The following is a 14,374-nucleotide window of genomic DNA, read 5'->3' as shown; positions in this document are numbered from 1 at the left end:
CATTAAAATTCTCGTTATAGTAATCACAAGAACTCAATTTAATTAGACTTATCAATTTCTGAGTTTCAAGTACCATCGCTTAAGGACCACCCGCTAAAATTTCAAATCGACAGATGTTTTCGCAAATGTCAAAGGTCTCAATTGCGTTACGGGAATATCGTTTTTTAACCCATAGGAATATGAACTAATATCGCGTGCTATAATTTCAACCGTTAAATGTATGCCCTTTGAAATAGCCGACAATTTTTATTTCTCTAAATGACAATGTTACATAGGCTATTTATCATTGTTTTTATTTTTATTTTATCCAACGTACAGGATTAAATGTTTGTTTTCCTGCATTTTATTTCTGTAAAATATTTTAATTTTTTAGATATGGCAATACTTGTAATGCCTCCTCCACACTACTCGGGAAGTTCCTCGGCGAAGTACTCTGCCGAAGTTGACTGAAGTCCGCGGTGCTACACTACACACTCGTTCAACTTCGCGAGGAGCGCATACGTTCAACGAACTTCAGGTAACTTCGTGCCCTTTGACTCGGGCGCAAAAACTGACAACAAACGGAAGTCGGCCGAGGCGAGGTAAAGTTGGACGAAGTAAGCCGAAGTGCCTCTCTACATTAGTTTATTCGTCTAACCTCGTTCAACTTCGCGAGTAATGTGGAGGAGGCATAACAATGTACATATTGCTGATAAAATCGCTCATAAGGGAATATTGTCATTTGCAAAGTAACATGATATAAAATTGACAATTAAAGCAGGATAAACATTGAAAATATATAATCCAACTTGATATTTTTACATTAAAATTGCAATGAGTGGTCGAAATTTTAGTGCAAGCCTGTGTGGGCAGTTGTTTCCCTACCTATAAGTTTGCAATTTTTTTTTACACAAAACAACTGGTTTTTTTTAATTATGTTATTTTATTGAAGGACCGAAGCTTTGTTTAAACCAAATTTCAGTTACATTATTTATTATTTCATTAAGATTTACAAGATTAATTATTATCTACTCTATTGTTTTTATTGTCCAACAGTCGTATGCTTCGATTATTTATATTAATATTATATACAGAATGTTATTTCTTAATGGAAACTCATACTAACAGTATTGAAAACGTTTTTCCACACTTTCTACACTTTACTTGTTCTAATTAATACGCTTTTAAATAATTTATGACGGGTTCTGATTAATCATCATCAAAGAGTTAAATAATGTTAATCTAATTTTAAATCATAAATTATGGCACTTTTAATTAGAAATGAGCTCGTTCTTTTAAATCATGGTTAATATTAATTCTTATTTTACGTACCTATACCTACATCAGTTTTTAACGCTAGGTCTCTGAGTTTGTTATCATCCTTATTTCTCATACTTATATCAATCAATGTAAACACATATTTGATCATTCCTCAAATTTCAAAAAATAAAAAGTAAATTCGACTCCATTACTTTCTGTCCATTTAAGGCGCGTATCAAATAAATTATTCGATTTGCAGTTATTCTTGTAAAGATGTTTTCTTTCCGCATGGATCTCCACAACACTATTTTTATCTGTCCGCTCGCAATTACCAACTAATTGATGGAAATACAACGCATCAACGATTCGTGGAAAACAACGTAAAAGCAGCGCTATTTTGTTCGTTTGTCCGTTGGGAGGTCTTGAACTGGTGTGGTGGTCTGATTTGTCTGGCTAATGTTATTGCAAATAAAAGTTTATAACAGGGAATTTTTGAAAGAATACCAGCTAATTCCATTCATATGTATTTTTTTATAGAAAAATTAGTTTTATATTTGTTAGTCACAGCATGTTAACCTTTTTAACTTTGACCTGAACTAGAAATCTAACAACAGGAAGTGAACAGTACAATTGCGACTAAACATTGGATTTAACAAAAAACTGAGCCATTACAACCTCGTGGGAGACGCAATTATTTTCAAATTTTAATCAAAACTATCACCTTTCACTTCCACTTAACTATTTAAATGTCAATCTTGTAGCACCTTCGCCTTAAATAACCTAAATAACCCAATTTGACCTTTACGCGTATGGGATAGAGTTGAAAATCCTTTAATCGGATTACAATTTTAAACAATTTGATGGTTTATGATTAATGTATTTCATCCTATCTATATTAGGCATAATCAAACAATCCAATAGCGATGTTATTACCAAGAAGTAAAGTTCATTTTGGCTCGGTATTTTTGAGTTGGACCTAGAAAGTACTAGAAAGAAATTGATAAAAGATTGCAAAGATTATTATCTAGATGAGTACGTAATAATTTGTTTTTCTTGAAGATTGAAGATAATCAGTCAATGTCAAAGAACAATGGAGAGTTTAGTTCATATCTTGCTGAATATAATTTAATAATGTGTGTAGGTATAATATGATTTAATTTAATATAAACCATCTATCTCCCGCGGTTTCACTCGCTTCTTATGTTATTATATTACGTATTAAATAAGAAACAAATTCAAACTTATTTCTCACTAGCTTCCGCCCGCGACTCCGTCCGCGTGGATGTCGGTCTTCGCGTGGATGGTTATTTCTCCATTTTGAGTACCTCTGTCAATAACATCTTATAAATATCTATTGGACCCAATTCCCAAATACGGCTAGGCCTATAATAATACGCAACGTGTGTTCGCGGTTCTACGGAACAACGTCTATGGATAAAACTGAAAAATTAAGATTAATTTTTTTCTACGTATTTTTCCAGGATAAAAAGTATCCTATTTTACGCCCAGGATAATAAGGTATAATTATACCAAGTTTCATCGAAATCGAACCGCTAGTTTTCACGTGATGCCTTCACATACAGACAGACAGACAGACAGACAAAAATTTTTTTAATCACATATTTGGGTTTGGTATCGATCCAGTAACACCCCCTGCTATTTATTTTTTCAATATTTTCAATGTACAGAATTGACCCTTCTACAGATTTATTATATGTATAGATAGATTACATACTAGGGACGCGCTCTTGCTAGTGAGGTGAAAGATCCATCGATATTTGATAAGATGACCCTATTTTCATAGAGATATATAGGATTCATAGACTGCTTTCTTCATCCAACGCTGTGTGTTTTAGAAAGACACATAATATACTACGTATACAAGTATTATTTTCAAGTACCTAGTACTTTATTATAAATTTATTGATAGGGAAAATTAATAAACGTTCATTCCCGAACCATAAAATAACACGACGTATCAATTATTTATTAAAAAATAGTTTTTTTTAAACACATCAGGATTCGAACCCACGTACTCCCCTACGGCCTACCCCACAATGACAAAACATAAGTACAATAATATAATTTTACCGCGTTTATCATCAACGGTTTAAAATAGCAAAAAGCCATTTCCTCATAATTCAAAGAAATCATGTTGTATGCAAATTAGATGGCAAATGTGTTGTACTGACAGTTATATTACCTATATTGCACTGTGCACGCGGTTTTACTTGTACCATAGTATGCTTGTACTTATTACTTGGGGCATATTGAACAAAATATGATGTGAATTTGTTATTGTGTAGTATTTTGTTATGAAAATACGCGTTCTATTCAAGAGAAAAGTGTTTGAATGTTGTTTATTGTTCATTTTTTCTTATTGAGGTAGATTAAACGCCTGGAAGTTTTTATACAAGAACATTTATAAACCTATTAATTATAAAGATGGTAGGTACTTTGTTTTTGAACAGATTTGGCATATTGAATTTGCTTGATAATAATCTTAAAGTAGATAAAACGCATAACCCACCTATTCCAATATTCCATGCATTCAATGAGTTATGACTTATGAGTCGTCCCATAATCAAAGCATTAGCATCACTGCATAGTATAAAACAAAGTCGCTTTTTCTGTCCCTATGTCCCTTTGTATGCTTAAATCTTTCAAACTACGCAACGGATTTTGATGCGGTTTTTTTAATAGATAGAGTGATTCAATAGGAAGGTTTTAGTGTATAATTTATTAGGTTTAACTCAAAGCGGGCGAAGCCGCGGGCGGTAAGCTAGTATTATTATAAACTAGCAGCTTTCAAAAAGCAATGGTAGAATGATGTTGAATATCATATTCTAAGCTATAAGATGTAGAGTTTATTTAGCTTAGCTTAATGCACCTAATGAATTTCCGCAAGTCTTTCATTTCCATACGCCTCTGTTTCTCTAAAAAGAATCCTTTGATCCTCATCTCTATCACATCCTCTCACTTCGTAAATGCTTTCATACTAAAACCCGCACTGACCAAGCCAACATAAACGACGTTAAAATCCAAATCCATCGTATTAGTTGAAGCGCGTCTCTAACGGACCCACGGAGCGTGAAGCCAACCATACTTGCGGTGAAAACTGCAGAAAATTAATTCATTTATACAACTCTTGCATCCCGTACGATCACTCTTAATATGGAGCATTTTATTGCGAAATTATTTGTTTACCTGTTTCAATGGTGGTCGAGCGCGTGAAAATAAGAGTTTTGAGGGGTTTCATAAAGTATTGTTACTCAGGTCAAACTCAAACATTTATTTATTCAATTAGACTTCTAGAAGCACTTTTGAATCGTCATAACAGTTTTAACATTTGCCACGGTTCCGGAAAGCAGTATCTAATATCTATGGAGAAGAATCGACAAGAAACTCCATAATATATTTAACTAGATGTGCTTCGCGTTTTCACCTGCATTGCTCCGCTCCTGGTCTTAGGGTGATAATATATAACCTATAATCTTCCTCGATAAATGGGCTATCTAACACTGAAATAATTTTTCAAATCGTAACAGTAGTTCCTGAGATTAGCGCGTTCAAACAAACTCTTCAACTTAATAATATTAGTATAGAAATTATTCTGATTACCAACAATCAATAGGTAAGAAAATAAAGAGAAGCTGGGAGCGACAACACCATGTGATAGGAGATCGTAAGGTTCCAGTAAAGGTGTCGATCGGTTTCTGTTATGTTCAGCATTTCATAGTTATCGCAACGATTTGATCAAACTCTTTTAATTATGTAACGCTTGAATGAGAATGTAAAAACATCTTATAAATGCATATCTTCATCATTCAGTTTATTGAATACTGAATCTCAACCATTTACATATTTGAAGAAATAAGACTTCTAAGAACGTCATAGCGATCACCATCTATACATTTCATAATACGACCCTACACATTAAAAACTGTAAATATATTGCACATTGCACATTGTCCATTATGTGCAAGGACTTTAAAATACTATTACCACAATATCTAATCCAATTTATACTAAAGCCTATCTATTACTAACATAACTCACCAGCATATTAATGTTAAAGCTTTCAAAAACCAACCAAAGAATGAAGAAAGAGCATGTATTGATGATATTACAAGAGAAGTAACAATTATCGTACGGGTCACGAGGTACATGCCCAAAGCTGGTACATATTACTGTGTTTAAGGACTGATAATTGTGAGTTTGGACGTGATTTAAATCCTATAAATCATTTCGTGCTGGAGGCTTGTGTGATTGATTTTATTATGTTGTTACCATGTTGTTACCATATTATACCTAAAGACTGTGTGTTATGGTATATTAGATTATCACTAGTCTGAAGATCGTCGGTTCTTGTTAATAGGTGTTAATAGTTACTATGGAATAAGTTTATATACCTATTTTTTGTATTGACAGGCTTGAGGATTATTTTTATTTAATTTAAAACTGTTGTGATTGTTTTCGTTTCTATCTCTGTTGTTTTGTTTTTTATATGTAGAGAACAAGGTAGAGAAGGTAAACTGACGTTTTGAATCAGGAAATAGTTGATAATATAAATTTTATTGTCATATTTAAATAAAAATAGTACCTAGAGAGAATGAGAGTTATTAATATTGTAATATGAGTAATAATAATTTACATACAAATACATAATGCTGACATTAATGCTGAACATGATGGGAATAAAATTAATATTTTTTATTAAAATTGTAAATAATAAATATGCCGTTTCTATTCTGCACATGTGTTAACCCTGCATTTATAATATGAACACTATAATAGTTATATTTTATAGCTAGATGCTGAATAATATTCATAGAAATAGCTGCATAAGTTACAACATAAATAGGTAAGAAGTAATTTTAAAAAACAGATAATTTTTTCGAAGATGCGAAGTTTTGGTAGAATAAAAATAATGTTTGACAACCTTATTAATATACCTAAAGCATAATAAAAAGAATAGAGCACTACAGATGCTATTAAGTTTTTTAAGGCCTGAATCGGGTAGAATCCCCTTTTGATACCGAAAATTAACTCTAGTTATAACCGTTTTTCTTCTTAGATTCTTTATGTACATAGGTATCTAAAAAAAATGTAAGTATATTATAGTTTCGAATATGATAAAGGGCATGGTTGTTTTAATTTATTTATTTTACAATCAGGTTTTTTGGAAAAAAATCATGAATTGAGGTCGATTTTTGTACTTTAAACCAAAACGCTAAGTCAATATAATGTCAATTATTGTAGTGTTTTTACAGTGTGTTTATGAAATTGAAACACAGGGCATGGTTGTTTTAAATTTTGATTCAATATACGAATATCTTTTTAAATAATTTTTATACGTAGTACTTTTACTACGATAGATTCGCGCCGGCCCTATCCCGCCTAGTAAATCGTCGCCAAGGTCGCTAGCCCCTATTAACGCCTTAAGCTATTGCATAGCTTCTATCGCGGGCCCTGAGCGCGGGGACCGAATCGAGAAATTCCGTAACGAAAAAACCTCACGCTCCCCACTCCGTCGGGCGGAGGTGTGCCTTGAAGGCATAGCATGCAATAGGTTTACCGCGGCAGTCCCCGAGTGCCACACGTCGTTTTTTTTTTTCTTAAACTTAAACCCAGCGAAATTAAGTCATGTTTCCAAAACGAACTACAACTATTCAATATTCATATTTATATTATATTATACCCTCAAATTAATTACCAATTCAAACCTATCTCAAAGATAAAGAAAGTCTACACGTTTCGGTTAGTTGCGCACACGCATCGAAAAGCGGGTAAAGTGTCACTAGGCGCTGTCAGCCTATTGATGGGTGACCGCTACTATTCTGCCATGCTTGGGAGCGCGCGTAAAAACTCGGAACGTGATATAATTATGGCGATAGTTCAACAATTTTAGCGGCTACTTTGAAAACACAAAAAATAGCAATTAAAAATAACAATCATAACAATACAGATAAAAATAAAAACCGGCCAAGAGCGAGTCAGACTCGCGCACGAAGGGTTCCGCACTATGGGGACACCGCCTTAATATAATTATATATTTTTTAATTCAGCAACGGATAATATAACTACATCATTTGTGAAAATTTCAGCTTTCTAGCTATCACGGTTTATGAGATACAGCCGGGAGACAGACAGTCAATGAAGTCTCAGTAATAGGGTCCCGTTTTACCGTTTAGGTACGGAACCCTAAAAATTACAATCATAACAATACAGATAACATATAAGCGGTGCAAGTGTGAAGGCTTGGAACACCTGCAGCAGATGCCTACGATTTTTACCCTTTAATTATTATATATTGCGATTAACGTATTAAACTGATGCATTGGCTCTTACACTTTATCTTGCGGTTAATAACGTTGTTATAGTCGGATACTGATAAATTTGCACTAATGGCACCTAATAAATACTCAATTTTGTGAACGTATTTATCACTCAAAAGATTTGGAGATATCGATGATTGAAGAGCTGGTGTAATATTTTGAGTACATGTTTGTACTTTTTATATCTATTTATGTAGATAGGGAGCAGTGGTGGCTCAGTGGTGAGACCTCGGACTTCGAATCGATAAGTCTGTGGATCGAGACCAGGCGAGCGCGCAGGAAATAAATTGATTTTTCAATTTATCTGCGCATATTGTAACATCACCACTGCTCGAACGGTGAAGGAAAACATCGTGAGGAAACCGACATGTCGAAGAATTAAAAAAAAAAAAGTTCGACGACATGTGTCATCCGCCAACACGCACTTGGCCAGCGTGGTGGATTATGGCCTGTACCCTCATAGGAGGCCCGTGTCCCAGCAGTGGGAACGTATATGGGCTGATGATGATGATGTAGATAGGTATATTGTGTATAAGAAATACATATATTGAGTTTGACTATTGACTGATAATAATTAAAATATCCAATACGAGCAGCAAATGAACAAAATGTATAATAACTTCTAACTTTGCTTCAGCTTGGTCATGTTGTGGTTTTGGTTGGACATTGATTTTTGCAAAAATTCCATTGAATGTTATTAAATCTTTTATAAAAAAAAATTTTAAGTATTCTGTGTAACGATTGACTTTGACTTTAACGACCATAATAAATTCTACAATTGTAACGAAACCGATATTTACCAATAAAACCTTACCTGTAAAAAAAATCTTCTGACCTAGTGACTCCAAATCCCATAGATTCAAAGAATTCCTTACATAACAGATAACAACATAAACACCAAGGTGTCGCATGGTCACTGGGCACTCAAACGATCACCTACCAGGTTATCATTTACAAATTATACTCTTTACTGCGTCAATATTACTTGTTACACAAGTATTATTGGTATAATTGCGTGTTATGTGCATTTGAATCTATTGGACATTGGCTAAATATCTAAGGATTACTTCACGTAATATAGATTTTATGAATATGTAAAAATGTGACAGAAAAGGAATATTTTGATCGTAAAAAAGGTGAGATATTTTCATGCAGGTAATGAAGTGAATTTGTAATTTAAATTTAAAAATTATACTTATAACAACACTCTACTAGGTTTAGTTTTCATAAAAACATTCTAAGAGCTAGCGCGCAAGAGCAACTTTTGTCTCCGCAACTATTTTGTCTCTCCCATCAACTCTAAGGAAGTTGCGTGCTACGTGCGCGCACTTTCTTACTAGCCCATAGAGTTGACAAAAGTTGCTCTTGCGCTCTAGCTCTAGAGAACGATCATTCGAAAACATTCTACGTAATTGTTTATGACAAGTAGCTATCAATTTTAGCTGTTGGTGTAAGAAATTACTGTAGGCACTAAGCAGTACTGGCCATTATTACCAGGGTGAAGCCTTCTTTTAATGCTAAATTAATTACCCCTCAATCGAATTATAATTCCTTTCCAATAGTGTTGTTTATTTATACTGTTATCGCTGACAATATGTGAAAAGGTCACAGACTATCCAACCCTTCTGTTTCTTCATTCTTGTCTTCAATAATATCTCATTTTAGACTGGTTATGTTGATTATTATGGATTCTTGTTAGCCATAAATAGGTGGCACATTTGCCTTTTGATATAAAATAATAAATTAATATTTTTGTTTATTACAAAGTAACATTACATTTTTAAAACGGATGTACATACATGTGTCATTTTTGGTCAGTGACTCCTATGCTATTAGGTATCTGCTTCTGTTTTATATAAGGGTCATATTTTAATGATATGGTAGGTAATATTGGAAATTAATGAAATAAGTGTTTGAACATTTGATACAAGAATTGAAATTAATCATAATTGTAACTACGAAATTTAAATAAAATAGAACCTTCTAGACTGTATTTAAACTTTAAAGTTAAATACAAAATTTATACTGTACCTATTTTGACGGTCGTTAATTTATCTAAATTTATTTAGTACCATTAGAATTTAGAACCTACCTACCTACGTATAGGTACTTATAATTCACTAATAGATTCGGTGTTTTTTATTTATTTATTTATTTATTCACACATATCAAATACCATTACAGGATTTCCTAATTCGGTACTGACTTAAAACTATAGATGTTATACATATATATTAAACTAATACTACTAATACTTATACTAACAACTTAAACTAATAACTTACAACCTACTAAAAGAACATACAATTAACACCATCCAATAATAACAATATAATTAATAACAAATGACATAAAGAAGAACCTTTGTTAATTCACCCAACTTGCATGTAAATATATCCACTCTCCCATGGAGGTCATTAAAAAACCCGGAGCGCTCGAACAAGAGAAGACTTCGCGAGCAGCTTGGTTCGTGCTTGAGGCACGCAGAATAGCGGGGGTCTGTGGCGCTTCTCAATGTACTTGTCCGGCACACATAGAGAGAGGGATTGGAGTACTCCAGGGTTATGCGCATATCCCCTCAATAACTTTATTAAATATAGCGCTATGGAGAACTCCCGTCGAACCCTCAGTTCATTGTATCCTACCATACCCAAAATGAATAGTGTAGGATACATTAACGGGTAAAAGGGGTACACCCCATACAGCTTAAAATAAAGATATCTAATGTATTTGTTCTGGACCCGCTCTAACATTACATTATATTTATCTTCGTGTGAGGACCAAACAACTGAATTGTGCTCCATGTGACTGCGTATTAACGCGTTGAAGAGCACTTTTATCGTTGGAATAAAAATGTTAAAAAGTCATGTGTAGATTTCACGTTTATTAAATATTTTTTGAATGACCAAAATGACTACATTTTTTTTAATAAAACTTGAAATAGGTATCTAGTAAATATTTTTAAGTAGGTAGCTATCATAGATGATGTCGATGGTAGATTCTACCTCTATTTCAGATAGATACATACTTAGGTACCTACTACTTTGAATGAATTTTACATCTTTCTATTATAACTAGGTACCTATAGCCTGAAACTTACCAAACGGTTAACATTTTCACAGTTTACCAAATCCGTTAGCTATTACCAATCGCGAATTGCATGGCGTCAATCGATTTAAATCGATATATCGATTATTCACCTCATAACTATAATCGAATATATTTATTGACCGAGACTAATTTTTGAACGTGTCTTTCGTCACGCGGACGGATTTGGCAGTTCGTTATAACGCCATTTTCTATTTTGTTGGAAATTAGGAAATTTGACTTAAAAGGATTATTCAACTGTTTTTCTTGTTTCTGTTGTTGTTGTATTGTTTTTAAGGTAAAAATGTACCTACATTGTTGTTGTTGTAGAGTTTTGAAATATAAATTAAAGGTTCTCTTCAGTTTAAGGTTTTCTCTATGAATATATAGGTATATCTATGTTAGGTAAAAAATAAAATCGTTAAAAAACCTAGACTGATAAAACACGGTTGAATAAAATCTTGAGGATTAAATGTCTCATAATATCGGTTTTACCCATTGATTGAAAGGAAGCTAATTCTTTTTCTTAATATTATTTTTTAATAATCTAAAATACCTGTATCGGTATGTACTTAGTGATAATCTATTATATTCTTTTGCCTAGAAACGATAGGGCATGTTTTCCTTTTAAATGATTCTTTATTATTTAATTTATAGGAACAAGAAAAGCAACCGATAATATTATAAAAGCTATCACTAAGTAGGTAGGTAGGTACATAGTATAAAACAAAGTGGCTTTCTCTATATCCCTATGTCCCTTTGTATGTTTAAATCTTTAAAACTACGCAACGGATTTTGATGCGGTTTTTTTAATAGATAGAGTGATTCAAGAGGAAGGTTTCAGTACTTATATAATTTATTAGGTTTTAGACAAAGCGGGCGAAGCCGCGGGCGGTAAGCTAGTATTAGATACAGTGTTTTAAATCTACTTTGTTTCGGATAAGAAGTTTAATCAAACAATTTGAGCTAAAAAACGCAGCGGATTTTCCGACGGAAATCCTAAATGAAATAATAATATGCGAGGTCATATTATCGCATTTAAAATAGATATTATAGAATTATATTGAATCTTGTCGAATTATCGACCATTTGTGAATTGATATATTGTTATTTTAATTAATTTTGTCTACAGTAATATTCATTCTGTGGTATTCGATTTCATTTGTCTACGTCACTAGGTATAGATACAATTCAGAGACACGAGAATTCCAAACGTGTTTTATTTCTGCCTCGTTTATTATATGAAAAATAACTTAATATTTCTGTATATATTTATGTTTTTTCTGTAGATTATAAAGTCATTATTTTTAAAAGCCAGTTTAGTTTATCCTACCCAGTTGTTTATAAAATTAAGATACCAATGTAAAATAGAGTCACATATTTTACCTGAATAATTAACTAGGTACCTAGTTAATATAATTTCAATATTATATTAATATTTCAGTATATTATGATATTATGTATCTAATAGGTACCTATTATAGATTACCTGCTTAGTAACTAGGTACACGCAATATTTTCTCTATCTCTATTCTTACAGTTACAATAATATCATAATAGTTTTGTAACCCTTTTAATTGAATTATGGTCACATGAAAGATTAAATATTTATCATAATATCATAAATAATATTTTACACGAAATTGCACCATCACCTTCTAGAAATTTCAACTAGGTAGGTATATCTAGCGAAAGGATAATGTGTACCTACCTAATATTCGTTTGATTTTTCAAATTATGACACTGATTTTAAAAATATTGTGAAAAATCACTATTCAGTTGTACCTACCTATATTTTTCCCGTATTGATTTGATATTAATTAATTACCTAATATACCTTCTGTAGGTTTTATTTACATATTCTACATCTGTCATAATATGAAAGAAGAAAGAATTTATTCGTGTGTAATGAATTTATGTCCAAAAATCTTTCACAAATAAAAAGCTCTAGGAGTAGAGCTTTTTACGCTCATAAGCCATATTTAGTTCTAGTCGATATTCACAGGTTTAATTTATGCAAAGGCAAGTACCTACCTACATTACAAGCCATGAACACGAACCATGAACAATCTATCATCTATAGGTACTATAAATAATTTCATTCAGCTTATATCTAATTCAAATTAGATTTCAAATTTTAATAGCACATCATTCAACAAACAATTCAAATTCACACTAACCTCTTGCCGTTCCTGCGTCGTCGTTTGGTCGCGTACACCGTGCCAAGCTGGCTAGCGTGCGGCTGCGGCGGCCGGAGCAGGCCATTGTCCACGCCATCGATTGCGTAGCCCGGCCCGCTCCAGCCGCACACTTGCAGCTTCGACTCTGTGCCTATCTTGCTGAGCGCCCCCGGGCCGTCGAACGGGCTGGGATACACCGTGTCCACAACTGATACGAAGTTGGAAAACAATTTGACGTCTTGGTAGACGCGGTACGAACAGTTCTATTGTGGAACACAGTCTTGGGACGCTTTGATACACCGTGTCCAGGACTTACGAAGTTGGTAAACAATTTGACGTCTTGTGACGCGCGGTACGAACTGTTCTATTTGACGTAGAACAGTCTAGGAACGTTTTGATACAACGTGTCCAGAACTGATAGGGCTTAAAAAAAATTTGACGCTCTGCCGCGGAATAGATTGTTTTGTTGAATGTGATGTTGGTATAAGTTAGTTTGGAACACGTTGAATTATATTTCTAATGTATGATGGAACACGTTGTTTTTTGTCCTATGGATGTTAGTTAGAAGACACTAGATTTGCGAACTATCTGGAACAACTTATATGATCGAAAATAATTTGGGCTTGTTTGATAGTTGATGTTGCACAATTTTGGAGTTTTTCAAGTCAATTGTAAACAGACACAACACACATCACTTTTTATAAAAAATTAGAAAATATGATTTTGAAAGCAAATGAACTTATTGCACGATGTAAAATTGTATATATCACTTCATTTGATGATCTTTTGATAAATAAATTTGGTAAATATTGCAATAATTGTAATGAACATAAATAGGTATCAATTAATTTGGCATTAAAATGAATGTAAATTCTTAGCTTGAAGCAAAGAGAAATTCTCCTATTCCTTGCAAATATAAGAAACTATAGTACTTATCAATAACTGTTTAATGTCACTGTTTTAATACACTTTTTCTTTATTTACAACAAAGGTTACGTTTTCTTTATTTTCATAATTATTTTTATCATAATCACATGCTTGATGTTATTTTAAATTTAGATAAGTCACTTTTCTTTCTTTGAGATTAACTCTCTTGTTCAAAATCGAAGAAATTTTCTTTATTCTACAGATTCTTCTGTATTAAAAACACACCATAGAAATCAGCTTCCAAAGAAATGCTTAAATCTTTTACAATTCATATTTCCTTACGAGCATATTTTTCGAGATCGTTTGTCTAATAGGTATCAACACCTCTTATAAGATTCAATTATTGCTTTTGTTCTGCTTGTTATTTACAAATCCGACACCACAATATATAAACAATCTTAACGCGTTTTGGAAGAATTTTTGAGCCTATCAAACGGAATACATTGGAAGAATTCGTCAATTGTTCACGATCACGTAAGTTCACGTCACATGTTCATAGATCCACATAAAATTCGATCACTACACACAACACATGGTAAGTCACGCTGTGGTATTTTTTTCGCGTTTTTTTACGGACGGACCGTGTACGCGTGGCGCGACCGC

At 33.0% G+C, this 14,374-nt stretch overlaps 1 protein-coding gene across 1 annotated transcript in view; it reads right to left on the bottom strand.

The window, feature by feature from the left end:
• The window catches only part of LOC123700635 (aryl hydrocarbon receptor), a 104,103-nt gene extending 91,004 nt beyond the window's left edge, over positions 1-13,099 (bottom strand). Inside the window, exon 1 of the mRNA XM_045647878.1 lies at positions 12,845-13,099. The gene's annotated coding sequence lies outside the window, so the exon portion shown is untranslated. The remainder of the gene's footprint in view (positions 1-12,844) is intronic.
• Between the last annotated feature and the right edge of the window lie 1,275 nt (positions 13,100-14,374).

Source organism: Colias croceus, chromosome 20 (genome assembly GCF_905220415.1).
Source record: "Colias croceus chromosome 20, ilColCroc2.1".
Taxonomy (NCBI): Eukaryota; Metazoa; Arthropoda; class Insecta; order Lepidoptera; family Pieridae; genus Colias; species Colias croceus.
This window is presented reverse-complemented; position numbering and strand designations above follow the sequence as displayed.